The following is a 15,735-nucleotide window of genomic DNA, read 5'->3' as shown; positions in this document are numbered from 1 at the left end:
AATAAAAAAAGTGGGAGGAAGTGGAACCAGGAGAAAACCTACACACGCGGCGTTTGTTCAGCAAAATGTTCGCTAAGCAGGAGCTGGGTGGAACAGGGTGATCCATTAAATTCACAACACTGCAGTAATAATAATAATAATAATAATAATAATAATAATAATAATAATAATAATAATAATAATAATAATAATAATAATAATAATAATAAAAGTTTGAAAGTTAACCTAAAATTTGGCAAAACTTACTTAAAAGTAAGGAATTCGGAGGAAGGGGTTCCGTACCTTCAAGACACACCTATGCAAATACACAAATTTTAAACGAAAGCATTCCACTCAAGTTTAATGTCGAAAATATTCTACTGTATGTTTTAAGGAAAATAACTGTAGTAAAAATAGCTAAATATCGCTCAACAGTAAGGCATATAATAAACTAATTTTTAGAATATGCAGGGGTAATTATAAAAGTTTTGCTACAAAAATACCTACACAGACCGTAATTCAATGAGCTCTGGAATACGAAGTAACAAAATAGCCTATAGCTTTTAAGCTTCAGTTTACAGAGCAATTATTACTTAAAGAATGGACATACACTACAGGGTGTCCGAGAAATCCTTCCCTGATTACAGAAATTGATAACTCAGGCTAGAAATAAGAGAGAAATATGAAACTGGTGTTGAATTGTTTACAAACTATAAAAGTTTTTGTCTGTGTTAGGTTTGTTCTGTTTTACCAAGTCTCAATTCACCAGAGGCAGTCCAAAGGTGAATGTTTGTTGCGCGTTATTGCGCGATCGAATTATCGGGCCATTCTTCTTCGCTGAGGATACCATCACATCTGCAGTGTACCTGGATATGTTGCAGCTGTATGCTGTTCCTCAGCCGCTTCAGTATCGCCCAGATGTCGTTTTTCAGCAAGACGGTGCACCACCTCATTGGGGTTTGGACGTCCGTGCCTATCTCGATAGGACATTTCCTGGGCGATGGATTGGTCGTGATGGACCAACAGCTTGGCCTCCACGCTCTCCTGACATAACCCCATTAGACTTCTTTTTATGGGGTTATGTCAAGGATGAGGTCTACCGAACACGTGTACCAGATCTTGAAACCTGCAGCAACGAATAACCACAGTCGTTGCATCGATCCCTCCAGTGATGTTGGCTAATGTGTGGCTGGAAATTGAATATCGCCTAGATGTGCTACGTGCTACCAAGGGTGCTCATGTGGAAGTGTACTGATGTGACCAAAACTTTTATAGTTTGTAAACAATTCAACACCAATTTCATATTTCTATCTTATTTCTAGCCTGAGTTATCAATTTCTGTAATCAGGGAAGGACTTCTCGGACACCCTGTATTTCGAGAGTCGAGACAAGACGAGAAATGTTTACGATACTTTTCGTCTCGTCTCGATTTTCATGTTCAAAGCATTAATCTCTTGAGCTAGTTCTGAGTCTCGGCCCTCATTCTGGATCATTTTACATGAATGCAAAGCAAAATTTGCATTTTATTTGCGAATTGCCCTTTGCGTTGATTTCGTTTCGCAAATTTTGCATAAGCTCACACGAAGTGAGGCCCTAATCAAAGTCAGGAAACAGGAAAAGAAGCAAGAAGGAACTGAAATCATGAATTCCTCTTATAAAATGACTGTGAGTAAATAAGAGACTAATTGTAATTCTTCAAACAGGTAAACAAACATTTGCGTTTCGACAGTCACGAACCGCCTTATGCAGTGTCATTTCGTCGATTAATTAGCTTCATACTAAAAGTTTGACTCTTTAGTATAGTATAATCGCGCGTTCAATGGATGTGTCTGGGGAAATTTCATGGCTTAAGACGGGAAATATGCAGTTTACGAATCGAGCAACACAATAGAATTAAAAAAAAAAAAAAAAAAGCTTAATATTAGCGTACTATGTTTCTCCAAGATAATACCACTTTCTTTTTTCTTTACCTTGACCTCTCTGTAGTGGTGTTATCATGGAGCTTTCTATATTTATGAATTTGACCGCCATCTTCCATCGCTGAATGGGATGGATTCATTTCTTATTTTCGAACATAGGAAGCAGGCTATCATTTATTGTGCCAATCTGGCTTTTCCAGTATTTTCTTTCTTTTTTAAATGAAAATTTCAGATGGTTTTGACCTGTGTAGGCAGGCATGTTCTATATTTAGTTGATTGAATCACACGTGTTCATTTTTAATCAATTTTCAGTAGCTGTTAAAAAATTATTAAACTGTTGAAATTGTTCACTGAGTTTTATGTTTTCCTACGTAGCTCACTTTTCATAGTTAATAATATCACATATATTGAGATATGTAAGGTAAACGAAGTTAGTCCCCCAAAATTATGCCGGTCCCTCCTGTCTAGCTTTCCGGTTACAGGCTTAGATGTATTAAAATTAAACAACAGTATCTTTCTGAAATTTTATATTGTATTGAAAATATTGAATTGATGAATTTATGTTGGCGACACAACTTCTTTCCTCCTCCCTCCTCCTGGAACTAAAGCTAAAATAACTCCTGATGTTTACATAAGAGCAGTACAGTTATTATGAAAAAGGGAAATTTCTTTGAAAAAAGGGATTTCTATTATCGACGAACAGGGAAACTCATTGGGAAAATCTACGAACACTGTGCTGGTTAAGTATTTGTAAACGATCTCTGTACCGATGGTGTAGGTGTGCGAGTGGTTTTCTTTTATTTTAATTTATATTTAGTGAGCCATTTATGTGAATAAATAAGACAAATTCAAAGGAATGGGTTATATTTTAGGATATGACTAGAATATATATTAGTTCATTCAGTTGTTTTATTTCTGATAGTGGTTCCGCTTGTAAACAAAGTATTAGGAACAATGCTGGTTATTAAATTTATAGTCCAACCAAGCTAGTACTAGTGTTGCAAGGAAGTTTTGTGCAAATTGAGGGTAATTATCTGCTATTTTTTTTTATTTTCGTTAGGTTAGGTTAGATATTGTCTTAACTTTTATGACTAGAGTGCTTTGTGCAGAACAAGTAATTTTGGGTATCTTAATTTCTCCCCCAATCTTTCAAATAGAAGATCTCTAGAGCTTTTATCTTATAAAGCGTAGCTAAGCGCGCGGTAGCGAGCAAAGGGGGTTAGAAGCCCCACAGGGATCGTTTAGGTGTGGTATTCTGCATGCGCCAAACAATGTAAGTTATTTGTAAAGTAAATGATATTAGAAAGGTATTTTTTGTAATTACACAATTATACTGAGTGCCTAGCACAGGGTGGTCGCACCTAGTCCTCTTTAGGCGTGTATAAATGCCATTGACATATGGAGCCTGAACCTTAACCAAAGTAGGGGATTAGTGCCGTAACGCCGGATCACTTTGAAAATCGAAAAAAAAAAAGCACCAAAATGTACTACATTCGGCTATATTCTGTTAGATTACATTAAATTACGTTAGGGGCATATAAACTAGTCCAAAAACACAAACCAACCTGTGCTAGGTGGCCACTAAAACCACGAATGCCATCAAACTGAGTCAGACAGGAGCGCAGGAAAGCCCGAGCACAGCGAGGGAGTGCGTCCAAAGGAAGCAGGCGCGTCAGCGACGGTGGGTATACGCGTGAGCGAGGGTACTGACAACATGTGTGTTTGGCTGTCATGAAAATTTCAGTGGCACTTGTTATCGTTTCATATTTGCAAGGCTTCACTTGTTAACATACAATACAGCTTTTGTACACTGTGCAGAAATACATTTCCGTTCAGTTAGAAGTCACTTATCTTGTAAACTTTTACAATTTCAGAAATAAAATCGTGTACAACACTTTTCTCGGGTTTCTTTTCCTTAAATAAGTACTCCGCTAAATAGCTTTCGGAATGCTCTTCCCCAACGCCATGCCTTTCGTGCTACTGTATCATAAGAAATGTACCTCTTCGCGAAATAGCCCTTCCGCATCCACATACTGTGCCCCTTACAACATCAAAAACAACAACTTTAGTCACTTTTACTATTTCACTTATCTCAATTTCATTCATTCCTCTTCACAAACGTAAATAAATTCTCCAATTGAGCTGTAAATTTCCTAAAATTGGTCCGGCGATATGGCATCTAACCCCAAGTAGTATATGACCTATTTGTAGTATCCACCTAGCACAGGTTGTTACATGTTATTTAAACTTTTCTTCATGCATGTACCCGTAGTCGCTGACGTGCCTATTCTACAAACGAAAGTAAAAAAAATCATTAGGACTTTATTATTGTTACAGTTAAGTTAACTGCCACAGATTGCGGCTCCGAAATACAAAATTTACGAAGAAATGAACAAAATCAGATAAAAGTATCGGCATGAGACTGACAAAAAAGGTAATAAAAGTCATTAGTGTCGGGGTGATAGTTAGGGGGGAAAACGAAGGTAAATTCCGGAGTATATGAGTTCTTGTATTGATGCGATATTTATTAAACAGGGGCAAGGTTCTAGAACACAGGTCCCCCTTCTCATTTTACTGTAATAAAGACCTAAAACAACGTGCCGTGCGTTTTACACTTTGGTGCAGAAAGGAAACAAGCTACCTACTAACATATATGAGGGGACCACAGGCAATAGAGAATAATATGGTAATGTTTTAATAAAATTCATTGTCTTATTAACAAACTTAGAATGCGTATGCTACAGTAATGGAGTGAAATACACAAATGTAGAGCAGAAACTAATAATAGGGGAGTTAAGCTGAACCAAATATGGTGAAATTGGGCAAAATTTTGAGTGTTATCGCAATTTATTGAAGCACGGTGTTTGTCCACCACAAAGTCCACACGGCGCGAGCAGGGATCGAACCAGGGACCCCAAGCACCTTAGGTGAACTCTACCACTGAGCCACCGCGACCCCCAAGTCTACAGTTTGAGTGTATCGTGGTGGACATAAGTCTTTCACCAGGTAATGACGACTGCTTTCAAACAAATGCTAGTATGAGAATTAAATCTGTCATATCTGTAGTTTCGTGTGAAGAAGAAACAAGTTTCTAAACAAAGGTTTAAGAACAACTCAAGTATAGATGGATACTCGGTTAGATAGTATTCGTGCTTTATAGTGGTCACCCAGCACAAGTTAACGTATGTTTTTTAAAGTTAAATCGTGTTTTGTGCATTGCAGTTTTTATGTCATACGTGCACATGCCAGGGTTTGAAAAAAAAAGTTTTTTAAAAAGCCTAACCCACCTGGGCCCATATGGGTTTTTGGGGTATTTTCGGGTTTAATTGGGTTTTTTGGAAATATTTCAATGTCTTTGGGATAAAAGTGTTAAAATGCCATTTATATTTCAAGAGTATCGTTGTCATACCGTGCGACACTTTTCTATTCACTACTGTTTTGAAAAAATGGCTGCCATTTTGAAAATTTACGTTCGATCGCCGCCAAAATATATACAGCTAATTTAGAGTGTCTTCTGCTTCTACTGTTGAAATTTCAACTTAAAAGACAGAATATTGCGTTTTGTAGTGTGAATACCCGCTACTTTGAAAAAGAAAAAGGCCGCCATTTAAAAATTTTACGTTGGTATGCCACCAAAATCTGTACAGGAAATTTAGTGTGTCTCGTGCTTGTACCCTGAAAATTTAAACTTGAAAGATTGTAAGTGGTACCCTGTAGTATATGTAGTACAGGCAGACGAACGAACAAATGTAGACCGAATCATCCCAGGAACCTCAGTGACGTTCGCCAAATATGAACACCAAGGATGGCCCAAAAGTAGGTATATACCCCTGCATTGATCAAGTATAACATTCTAGTTTATGGGTTTATTTGTTTCGGCTCTTCCTATCTTAAGATGTAGGTAAAAGACATGTTAAGAATAACTAATAAAGAAACATGGATAACAATAAGAAATGGTATAAAATGCAATGACTGATCAGCACGGTACTGTATATCTCCTTTTGGGCCACTCTGTATATTAATTTAAAACAAATATATAACTCATGTTTTATAAAATAAATGTTTCAAAATGTCTTAAATGAAATTAAATATTTTCCAGTGTAAAATAAATAGTTTTATTGTTGAAGTTCACTTCCGATGTCTTATGCGTTCAATTACGGGAATTTCGCAAGCACTTGATGTGAGACGGTTCTTTCCAGAAAATTAATTTACAACAATTAACAAATATATAATTCATATTTTATAAAGTAAATGTTCCAGAATGTTTTAAATGAAATTAAGTATTTTCCAGCGTAAAATAAATAATTTTATTGTTTAAGTATTCAGTTCCGATGCTTTATGCGTTCAGTTCCGGGAATTTCCTGAGCACTTCTTTCGCGGCGTTTTTTTTTTTTCTCGAAAATGCAAGCTTTCTTCACTGTACATCGAAACTTCCACTAGTACTTAAGTTTTAAATCAGCACTTGAAACAGTAAGTATTACGTGGTTTTCGGAACTCTGAGCATTACGAGTCTTAAATTTGACAAGAGTTTTTACGCTATTGCTGCTGTTGATTCTACAGAATGCTTATTTGAAGAATAGCAACAAATAACTGGAATAAACTGTTGTTGTTGGAAAACCAAATTTTACCGAAGAATACTTGTGTTACCATCAAAGGTAATAAAAAAATAACACTAATAGTTCTACTAATGCACTACATATTTACTGGTAGTGCCGGCATCCATAGCCTTAAACCCATCAAACGTATGAGGGACAACGTCCATCGGCGTCGCCGAGTCGGTGAGCACGCTATTCACGGAAAGTATTTTCTAAAATATAAAATTGCATATTCTATTTCAAATAAGCTATAAGCATAATTCATACATTAATATGTTCTATAATTATCTCAAGCTAAGGTTTTTTTTATTTTTATTTTATTTTATTTTATTTTATTTTATTATTATTATTATTATTTTTTATCTATTCAATGGATTCAGAACTTTATGAAGGTTTTATGTTGAATGATGTTGTAGCCTTAAGGTGAAAGCATCTAATTCGCCCAAGGAAAGTCCAAAATCTGATAAAAATCACTTTCAATGTGATCATTTTTATTGTATCAATAAAATACTAACAAAAAGCCCAGGTGGGTTTTAAAGTTTTTTTTCAAGTGGGTCCAACCCCAAAAAACCCGTTGGGTTTTTTCAGGCTGGGCCCATTTGGGCAAACCCTGGCACATGCTATAATTATACTACGCTCTCCTAAAGTTAGTCTGCACCCATTAATTCAACTCTTCTCTTACGAAACACTTTCTAAGGCAGTAGGAGTCAATTTCTGCTAGAAGTAGTTCATATTTCTGACTCTCTTACGGCAAGGGAGCTTTCTATATCTTTGAGAAATCATATCGCCGTCTGTAGCAGCAGGTGAAATATTAATTGTCCATGTTACGAAAGCAGTTCGGACACCTCTAACGTATTCAATAACATTTGTTTCTTATATTTAAACTAATTATGTAATGCACCTTTTTAAAAGAGAGTTCCTACTATATACACACTGTCCAGATTCGAGTACTGTTAAGTCTTTGTTGCGAACTGCTGTCATCTCATCATTGTAGGCATTCTGCCATTATTGGCAAGTCACTTGCCGCACCTAAGAATCTTCCATGCTCCACGGTCTTCCGCTAACCTCATCGTCTTCACGTACGATTTTTCTCTTCATATAGTACAGCAATTGTAGCCTCTTTCCGCTCTTTTCTGTCACCATACTCTCTAGCACATTCCTCATGATACAGTTCCTTCTTAGCTAATTTCCCAACCAGTTTCTTTTTCTTCTCAATAAAATCTAAAACTTCTTTTTTCCCCTCAGTCATTTCTAACACTTCATTCGTTTTACGCTCGACCCAGCTATTTCTCTCCATTCTTCTCCATACCCACATTTCGAAAGCTTCCAATCGTGTTTTATCACTTTTGCGTAAAGTCTTATTTTTCTGCCGCATACATTACAATGGGACGCACGAAGCATTTTATGAGTCTTTTTCTCAAATCTTTTTTTCAGGGTCCCACAAAATAGACTTCTGTTATTTCTTTTGCTACTCGTATCCTTTCGTTTATTTCACGTTCACACTTCATATCGACACTAATAATACTACTCTGGTATTGAAAACTAGTTACCTGTTCTATTTTCTTTCCTCCTATTTATATATTTGACAGGGACGACTTCGTTTCAATCATCATGGCCTTTGTCTTTCTAGCATGTATTTTCATCCCATATTCTTCACAACCCTCAAGCTTTTTTTTTTAAAAAAAAAACATATTATTGATTTTCTTTTCAGATTCCCCAACAAAAGCCATATCATCTGCAAACCTTATGCACCTAATCATTCTACCTTGTACCAAAATACTGTCTTGATTATATAGCTCCTTTTTACTCTCTTCTAGAAAGATATAAAATAATATTGGCGAGGGACAGTATCAATGTGGAACTCCCATTCCGTTTGCACTCTCCTTTGTCATTTCCTCACTTATTCTAACACTTACTTCTTTGTTCATAAGTAAGTTTTTTTTATTTATTTATTTTTATGAATCTTCAATCTTTCCATTGCAACCGAACATTTTTCAGAACTCCCAACCTCAGTTGCTAAATTCATGCGATCAAAAGCCTTTTCTAGATCAACAAGTACAACATACACCTCTTTCCCTTTTTCTATAAACTTGTCACTTATCACCCGTAATAATCCAATTGCATCTATTGTGCCCTTACTTCTTTTGAACCCAAACTGAACTTAGCCTTTTATTTGTTCTAACCTACAATCTTCTGTTCAGTATTGGAAGCAAAATTTTTTATGCATGTGATGTGAGACTAGTAGTTCTATAATCTTCACATCTCTCTGGGTTCGATTTTAGCCATGGGTATTATAATCGTCTGCCATGGTTAAGTGAAATTGTTCTGAAGGATTTTCTTTTCTTATTCTTTTTTCTTTTTTTTTTTTTTTTTTTTCATTTTTGACCTCTAATTAAATCTTGATGCCGTTTGTTCCAGAAGTCAAAAATGGTGTCATTGGATCGAGACACCAATCTCGGAAAAAGTTCATAGATACGTAGCCAAGCGGTTAGGAGGTCATCGTCGGTCGTAAAACACTTCTCTTTCAGTCTATTCTTCACTTCCAAGAATGGCGCTATTTCTCATACTCGCGAGGTCATTACTAGTGTTGTAAAATTTCCGGTAATTTTGAACCTGATGGTAAAAAAATGTTTTTTTTCCGGTTTCTTTCCGGAAAAATTGGGAAAATAACGAAAATCCTTGTATTAGGTTAGTTTTACTAGAAATGGAACCGTTTTTTTTTTTTTTTTTTTTTTTTTTGAACGTGTGAAAAATGTAAGTTGAGAAATTTCAATAGTTAATAGTCTGCACTCATTTCCTTTATGTGCCTTTTAGTCGTTTACTTCTGGTTGTGCATTTTTCAGAGCTTTTACAATTCCATACACATATACGATCATGAAGCGTTTCTGTTGCAACAAATAGGGCTCTTGAATAATGCAACTGAGTTCTTAATATACTCTTTGATCTGGTGAAATTTTGTTAATTTTAACCAAATTACTTCTTAAAAGAGACAGCAGTAGGCAAATTTCACTAATACTCATACACTAAAACATATAATTACTATAGTTTAATATTCAAATACAAACTTTATGTACAAAATTTTGTTTTGTAAACAAATACCTGTTTTCTAGTGGGACAAATTATCTATATACTGATTAATAAAAATGCTTAATCAAATAACTTGAGTTAGGTATGGTATTAGTTTATATTATTTGCTATTAACCAGTATTCCACGCTGTTGCTATTAATGCATGAGAGGTAGGTTTTAATCTTTTTTTGTAGAAGTAAAGTAAAAGAACCTAATTTAACTAATAATGCTGTTGCAATTTTATTTATACCATGTACAAAATGATGATAATGCGATTATTTGTACAATATTTGAGTTACTAGTTACTAAAATGGTTTTCGCTAGGAAACCAAACTACCATAGCTCAGACTTTTTTTTTTTTTTTTTAAAGCTAAGTTTTTACTAGTGGAAGTAATTGAACTCACGGGAGAATGTGGAAACCTCTTACCCAATGTCCGACGTTCCCTTCTTTCTACATGGCTAAATAATCCTTCTTGACGTCTCGGCTGCATCCGTGATTTTTTCCTTTTTTTACCATCCTGCCAGCCTGGATTCCATTATATTACCAAATTTTATTAGTCTTTAACTTCTATGTCCATTGTCCCTTAGGACAAGTTGTTATAACCACACACACAAAAAAAGGTTCCTCTTTTTAAGGCTTTTTCTTATAATTTACTTAGGCTCTATTACTTTTTTTTACAACTCATCATATCCATTTATTCCTTTTTTTCTCATAAAATCTATTTTCAACACAATACCGTATGTAAAAATGAAGGACACTATATTTGTAACTTAGCAAATCTTGAACCACTAGACTGATCTCGATAAAAATTTTCAACATACATGAGGTTCGGACCTGGTATATATTTTAGCATTTCACTTTGAAGATGCAACTTGGGGGAAGGAAGTGTGGAACAGATCTTAGTGTCGAACGAATAGTTTTCGGTGTTGCTGAGATGAACAGTGATATTTCCGGTGAAGCTTAAATTCAAATTCAGCACTGCAACTTGCCGTTTAGATCCAAAATTATCCCCACAAATTGGGGAAAGGGGAGGTATATAAAATGATGCAAAATGATCGATATTATTGTGAATCCATAACTTTCAATGCCGTTGAGATGAACAGCGACATTTCCGATCCAGTTCAAATCCAAATTCAACGCCGAAACTTTAAGGAGGGGGAAGGGGGTAATATATAAAAAATGATCGAAAATGACTGATATTAGTGTCGAATTCATGGTTTTCGGGGTCGCTGACATGAGCAGTTACACTTCTAATGCCGTTCAAAGCCAAATTCAGAGCTGTGACCTGGAGGAGGGAAGATATATACAAATGCTCGAAAATAACCGATATTAGTGTCGAATCCATAGTTTTTGGGATTGCTGTGATGAACGTTAACACTTCCGATGCCGTTTAAATCCAAATTCAGGCCCGCAACTTGGGTAGGAAGAGATATATAAAAATGACTGAAAATGGCCGATATTAGTGTCAAATCCATAGTTTCCGGTGTCGCTGAGATAAGCAGTGACATTTCCGATGCCATTTAAACCCAAATTCGTCCCCGCAATTTGGGGATGGGGAGATATATAAATATGATCGAAAATTACCGATATTAGTGTCGAATCCATGGTTTTTGGGGTCCTGAGATGAACATTAACATTTCCGATGCTGTTTAAATCCAAATTCAGCGCAGCAATGGATATATAAAAATGATCGAAAATGGCCGATATTAAATCGACTCCATAGTTTTCGGGATGGCTGAGATGAACAGTGACACTTGCGATGAAGTTTAAATCCAAATTCAGCCTCCATTAGTGCTCCTAAACGGGGAGGATGACATGTAAAAGTAATTGAAAATGTCTGATACTAGTGTAAAATCCATAGTTTTTGAGGTCCCTTGATGACAGATTTGGTGTTCTTTATATCCAAAATGAAACTTATTCTTACCGTGCGAAGAACTGGTATTCTGCTAGTCTAATAATAACGAGCAGAAGTTTCACATAAAAGTTCTTTAATATATTTGTTGCTGCTCAATTTACGCACTTGTGCGCTGTATGTGTGTATATGTAAATAAGATCATCTCCCTTTTTGAGTTTTTCGAAAAGTATATATACAAATAAAGAGGGATTTTTTAAATCGCAAATCAAAAAAGAAAAATTAAAAGTTGTTGTGTTAAGTATTTTTCCTGCTAGCGAAGTATATATATGCTGCAGACACGCTACAGCAAATAAGATTAGCATTAATCGAAGAAATAGTTTTTAAATTATATTTTCGGGTTTTGCCAATATTTCCGAAAAAAAGATTTTTTCTAATGGGTTCAAAATTTCCAGGGATTTTACACAGCACAAGGATGATACGTATCTCCGTAAAATATATATTTGATTTTAACATACTGGTATTAACTAAAATGATTCTGTCCCTGTTATTTTAACACTTCCCTGCCATAAAACGGTAACTTTATAAGATTACTTAAGATAATTTACATGCGTCTATTTTAATTAATCTAACTAGGATTATATTTTAGTATCTTTTGTAGCCATAACTCTATTCTATCACGTTGCTAACTTTAAAGGAGTGGCGCAAATATATTTGTTGCCAGAAAATTTTCCTTTTCTAATACAAGAAACATAATTACACAATGATCTTAACTGTAAACTAGTAAATATAAAATAGTTTTCATTTTAAAAGCATAATGTAGTAACATATTCGAAAATTTCAATCTTTCCCAATTTTTCTGTTTTTTTCCAAGCTTGGGAAAAAACAGTAGAAAACTTTTTTTTACCCAAAATTTTCGTTTTTTTTTTTTTTTTTTTTCAGACCTTTACAACACTAGTCAGGACTGTAGGGAGAGTGCTCAAACAGTTTAATTTCAGTGCTGGGCAAACATCTGAGGCAACGAACGAACTTTCTATGCGTTATCATGAAGAAAGCATGTGTCCCTCCTCGAGTTTGTTCACAGCTTTGTGAGAGCTTCGATAAGTTTAGACAAGCACTTCTGAGTTTCAAACACACGTTGCTCTAAAACTTCTCTTACACCAAGGAGTACGGGCACTGTTCTCTTCTTCTCTGATCTAAATCTTCGAACAGTCACTAGGTTTTCCTGATCTTCGAACACCCACACTTTGCTCAGAGGCTGGTCGGGACGTCATAATAGTACAACCAAGTTTGGTCACTCGTCACAATACTTTGCACATAAGATGATTTCCTATTTTCAAATTTTGTAGCATTTCACTTCACATGAACTACGACGTGCCATCTGATCATCAGTCAAGTTATGCGGCAGCTAAAGAGTACAGAGCTTTGTATTCTTAACGTGATCTCTCAGAATGGCTTGAACTGTGGTGTATTGATGCTCAAGGACATCCCTATTTGATAGTAAGTCCACGCTGTCTGTCTCATGCATTTGTCGTATGCAGCAATGTTTCCATCAGTCACAAACGAAGACGGTCGACCTGAGTTTGAAATGTCCTCCAGGCCCAGAATTTCATTTGCGGAACTCAAGGTACCACTTAATACTGTATGATGAGAAGAATCCTTTCCAAGCACAGCAGCCATATTTTCTAAACACCGATCTACATTTAAGCAACATACAATAATAGCCGGTTTTCAGTTTTCGATCACAACGACAATTAGCAACTGGCATTAAGTGTCTAGTGCAGCTGCAGTGTAGGATCTGTCTTTGATGGTCCGTTCCGTCGTACTGCAAAACTCCCATGTCCCTTTTGTACATATGTATTCCCAACATTGTCTCTTTGCCCTACCGTGAACCGGACTAGATGTAAAGATATAGTGACCACCTAGCATATGTTGGATACAGAGTTTTATTTAAACGGTATCATATCGCAGTTTGCTACACAAAATCCTAGAAATGCGATGCAAGCGGAAAATTGACATGTATGCATCTATGATCATAATTTATTACCGAAGTGGGCTATTTTTGCAATAGAAAGCAGTTTATCATTATCTTTCCTTATGACAAAATGATTCTCTTTCTATCTTACATGCAGGTAAAGTTCAGTGATTAATCTTCTTGGAAACCCGACGTTTATCTTTAGGTGTCTGTTGACTTTCAAAAACAGAATCTACTACTGATTACAAACCAAATTATTGGGAACAAACCGTAGAACTGATGACAGAGACCATATCCTCTTCTACACTTTAGTCTATCTGTAAAGAAATGGGCTCAATTAACTCTCCAAATCCAAGACTTAAGCTTACTTTTCAAAAACTAGATTACTAGCTAAAATACAGGACCTTAGCAGTACTCTTTTCTGCCCCCCCCCCCCCGTTTTTTTGTTTTTTTTGTTTGTTTGTTTGTTTCATAGTATTGGCTTAGAAATATATATATCTGTTTTGTTATGCACGCTTATTTTACAGTGAAGTTACGAGAAGAATAGTGTTCCGTTTAAAATGTTTGAAATATGGAAAACGAATTGGATCCGAATAGCAGTTGGTTGGCTACAATTAGAACTGGACTTTGTGTTAAATGTTAGCCTATTTTGTTTTATCATAAAAAATGAAGTTGACTTCGTGGTGCGTAATTCCAACTACCCGATTCTTGAAGTCATTAGGGATTCAAAATAAATTTAAAAAAGGGGGAAAAAAACTTTATGGACACATTCGAAAACAGCTACCAGGCTTAAACAATCTGTAGAATCGAATGTCATAAAAATATTACTGTTACTTATTCCTTTCCTTTTCAGTATCATACTTGTTTGTGATGCATAGAAAATCTTCACTATTTCACTGTATGAAATAATAATGATAATAATGTTTTTCTTGGCTGCCGGGAGTGCGATACAAAACTTATAAATTGCAATGCAAATTTAAATTTCTTTTGCATTTTGCTACGCAAAAGTCAAAATCTAAATAATAATAATAATAATAATAAAATTCTGGTTGAAGAGTATTATTTGCACATTGTCTTTCTTTACACGTATGCCCACCTTAAATAACCTGGTAAAATTGATAGTTTTGTTGCATATAAGTTTGCAGCTATAATATAAATATGTACTCAGTTGGAGGGCAGGCACCAAGAAACTATAAGAGTGTCGAAGGTATTAGATTACTATTTCCACGAAGAAACATGATAAACTGTTGTATTTGTAATCTGCACGATAGTTCTTTGTTATTTTTTAAAAGTTTTTTTTAACTGTCTTCTAATACTTTATAGCTTGTATTGTATTAGTAATTGAATGTTATTAAATACCCTTTGCATAGGATGATGTGTTTTTCAACTTTCGGGAATTGTTGGAGCTAGGATTGCTAGGTCTTACATTATATATCCGTAAAACCATTTATATGTTTGTTATGTTAAATAGTACGTGTCACTAAAATCTTCCTTTTTTTCTCTGAATAATCGGTAGTGAGCGGAAACCTGCAAGTAATAGAGTGATAGGGCACAGGGGCATTCACTATTTACAAACATTGCCACATCTAGTAGCTTTAGTAAGCTTACATATATCTCATTTACATACATTCTCAGTGCAAGATCTCAGTACTTACATTCTCAGTATTATGTCCCTTTCTTTGACTACGATAAAACATAGCACTGCCTTCTAAGACTGCTAGACATTTTATTTTGGACAGAATAGTTAGTTTTTGCTTTAAATGAGATCCAGGCTCTGTTTCCAATGGGACTCCTGTGGTTCGGAACCCACGTTAAGTGTCTGCGTCTGATATAACCCAGGTGCTGAATGATACACTAAATTACAAATCAACCAGCATCTTGCTTTATGTTCCTTTGTGTTACAAAATTGTTCACGGCTCTTATGTCAATTCATTTTAGTTCTATTGTGTTGCGCCAATATTTCTGCCTCCAATCGTATTAGTATAGAAAGAGACGCGTACTTTCCATTTTGTTCTTTGATGTTAAGTTGTGTTGAAGAGTTCGAATGATGAATGTTGATTAACAAGGTTTCATTGCTTCTGCTTTTAAGGCGATGAACTCCCTCGTGGCTATATTTTTAGCGTACGCCCCTACGTTGCGGGAGACCCTTGTTTGTTTCCCAATAGGATCTCATCATTCGAATCCCACGTTAAGCTATAGGCTCACGTCTCATGTGGTTTCAGTGCTCAGCGGGAACACTGAACTCCAAATCAAGCAACCTTCTCCCACTAAGGCAATGATATAAATTGATTACAATCACGACCAGTTTTACTAAATAAATTGATTACAATCACGACCAGCAATCTTT

General features: G+C 35.5%; 1 protein-coding gene across 4 annotated transcripts in view; it reads left to right on the top strand.

Moving 5' to 3' along the window:
* Positions 1–2,555: 2,555 nt before the first annotated feature.
* Positions 2,556–15,735, top strand: part of LOC145662499 (uncharacterized) — a 29,658-nt gene continuing 16,478 nt past the window's right edge. The window contains exon 1 of one of the 4 annotated variants that reach the window (XM_081728135.1): positions 2,556–2,672. The gene's annotated coding sequence lies outside the window, so the exon portion shown is untranslated. Of the gene's footprint in view, positions 2,677–2,712; positions 2,925–3,056; positions 3,172–15,735 lie in introns of those variants that run through there. The other 3 variants (XM_081728136.1, XM_081728137.1, XM_081728138.1) reach the window with 3 other exon arrangements.

Source organism: Thermobia domestica, chromosome 10, assembly GCF_964235325.1.
Source record: "Thermobia domestica chromosome 10, izTheDome1.hap1.1, whole genome shotgun sequence".
NCBI classification, from domain to species: domain Eukaryota; kingdom Metazoa; phylum Arthropoda; class Insecta; order Zygentoma; family Lepismatidae; genus Thermobia; species Thermobia domestica.
This window is presented reverse-complemented; position numbering and strand designations above follow the sequence as displayed.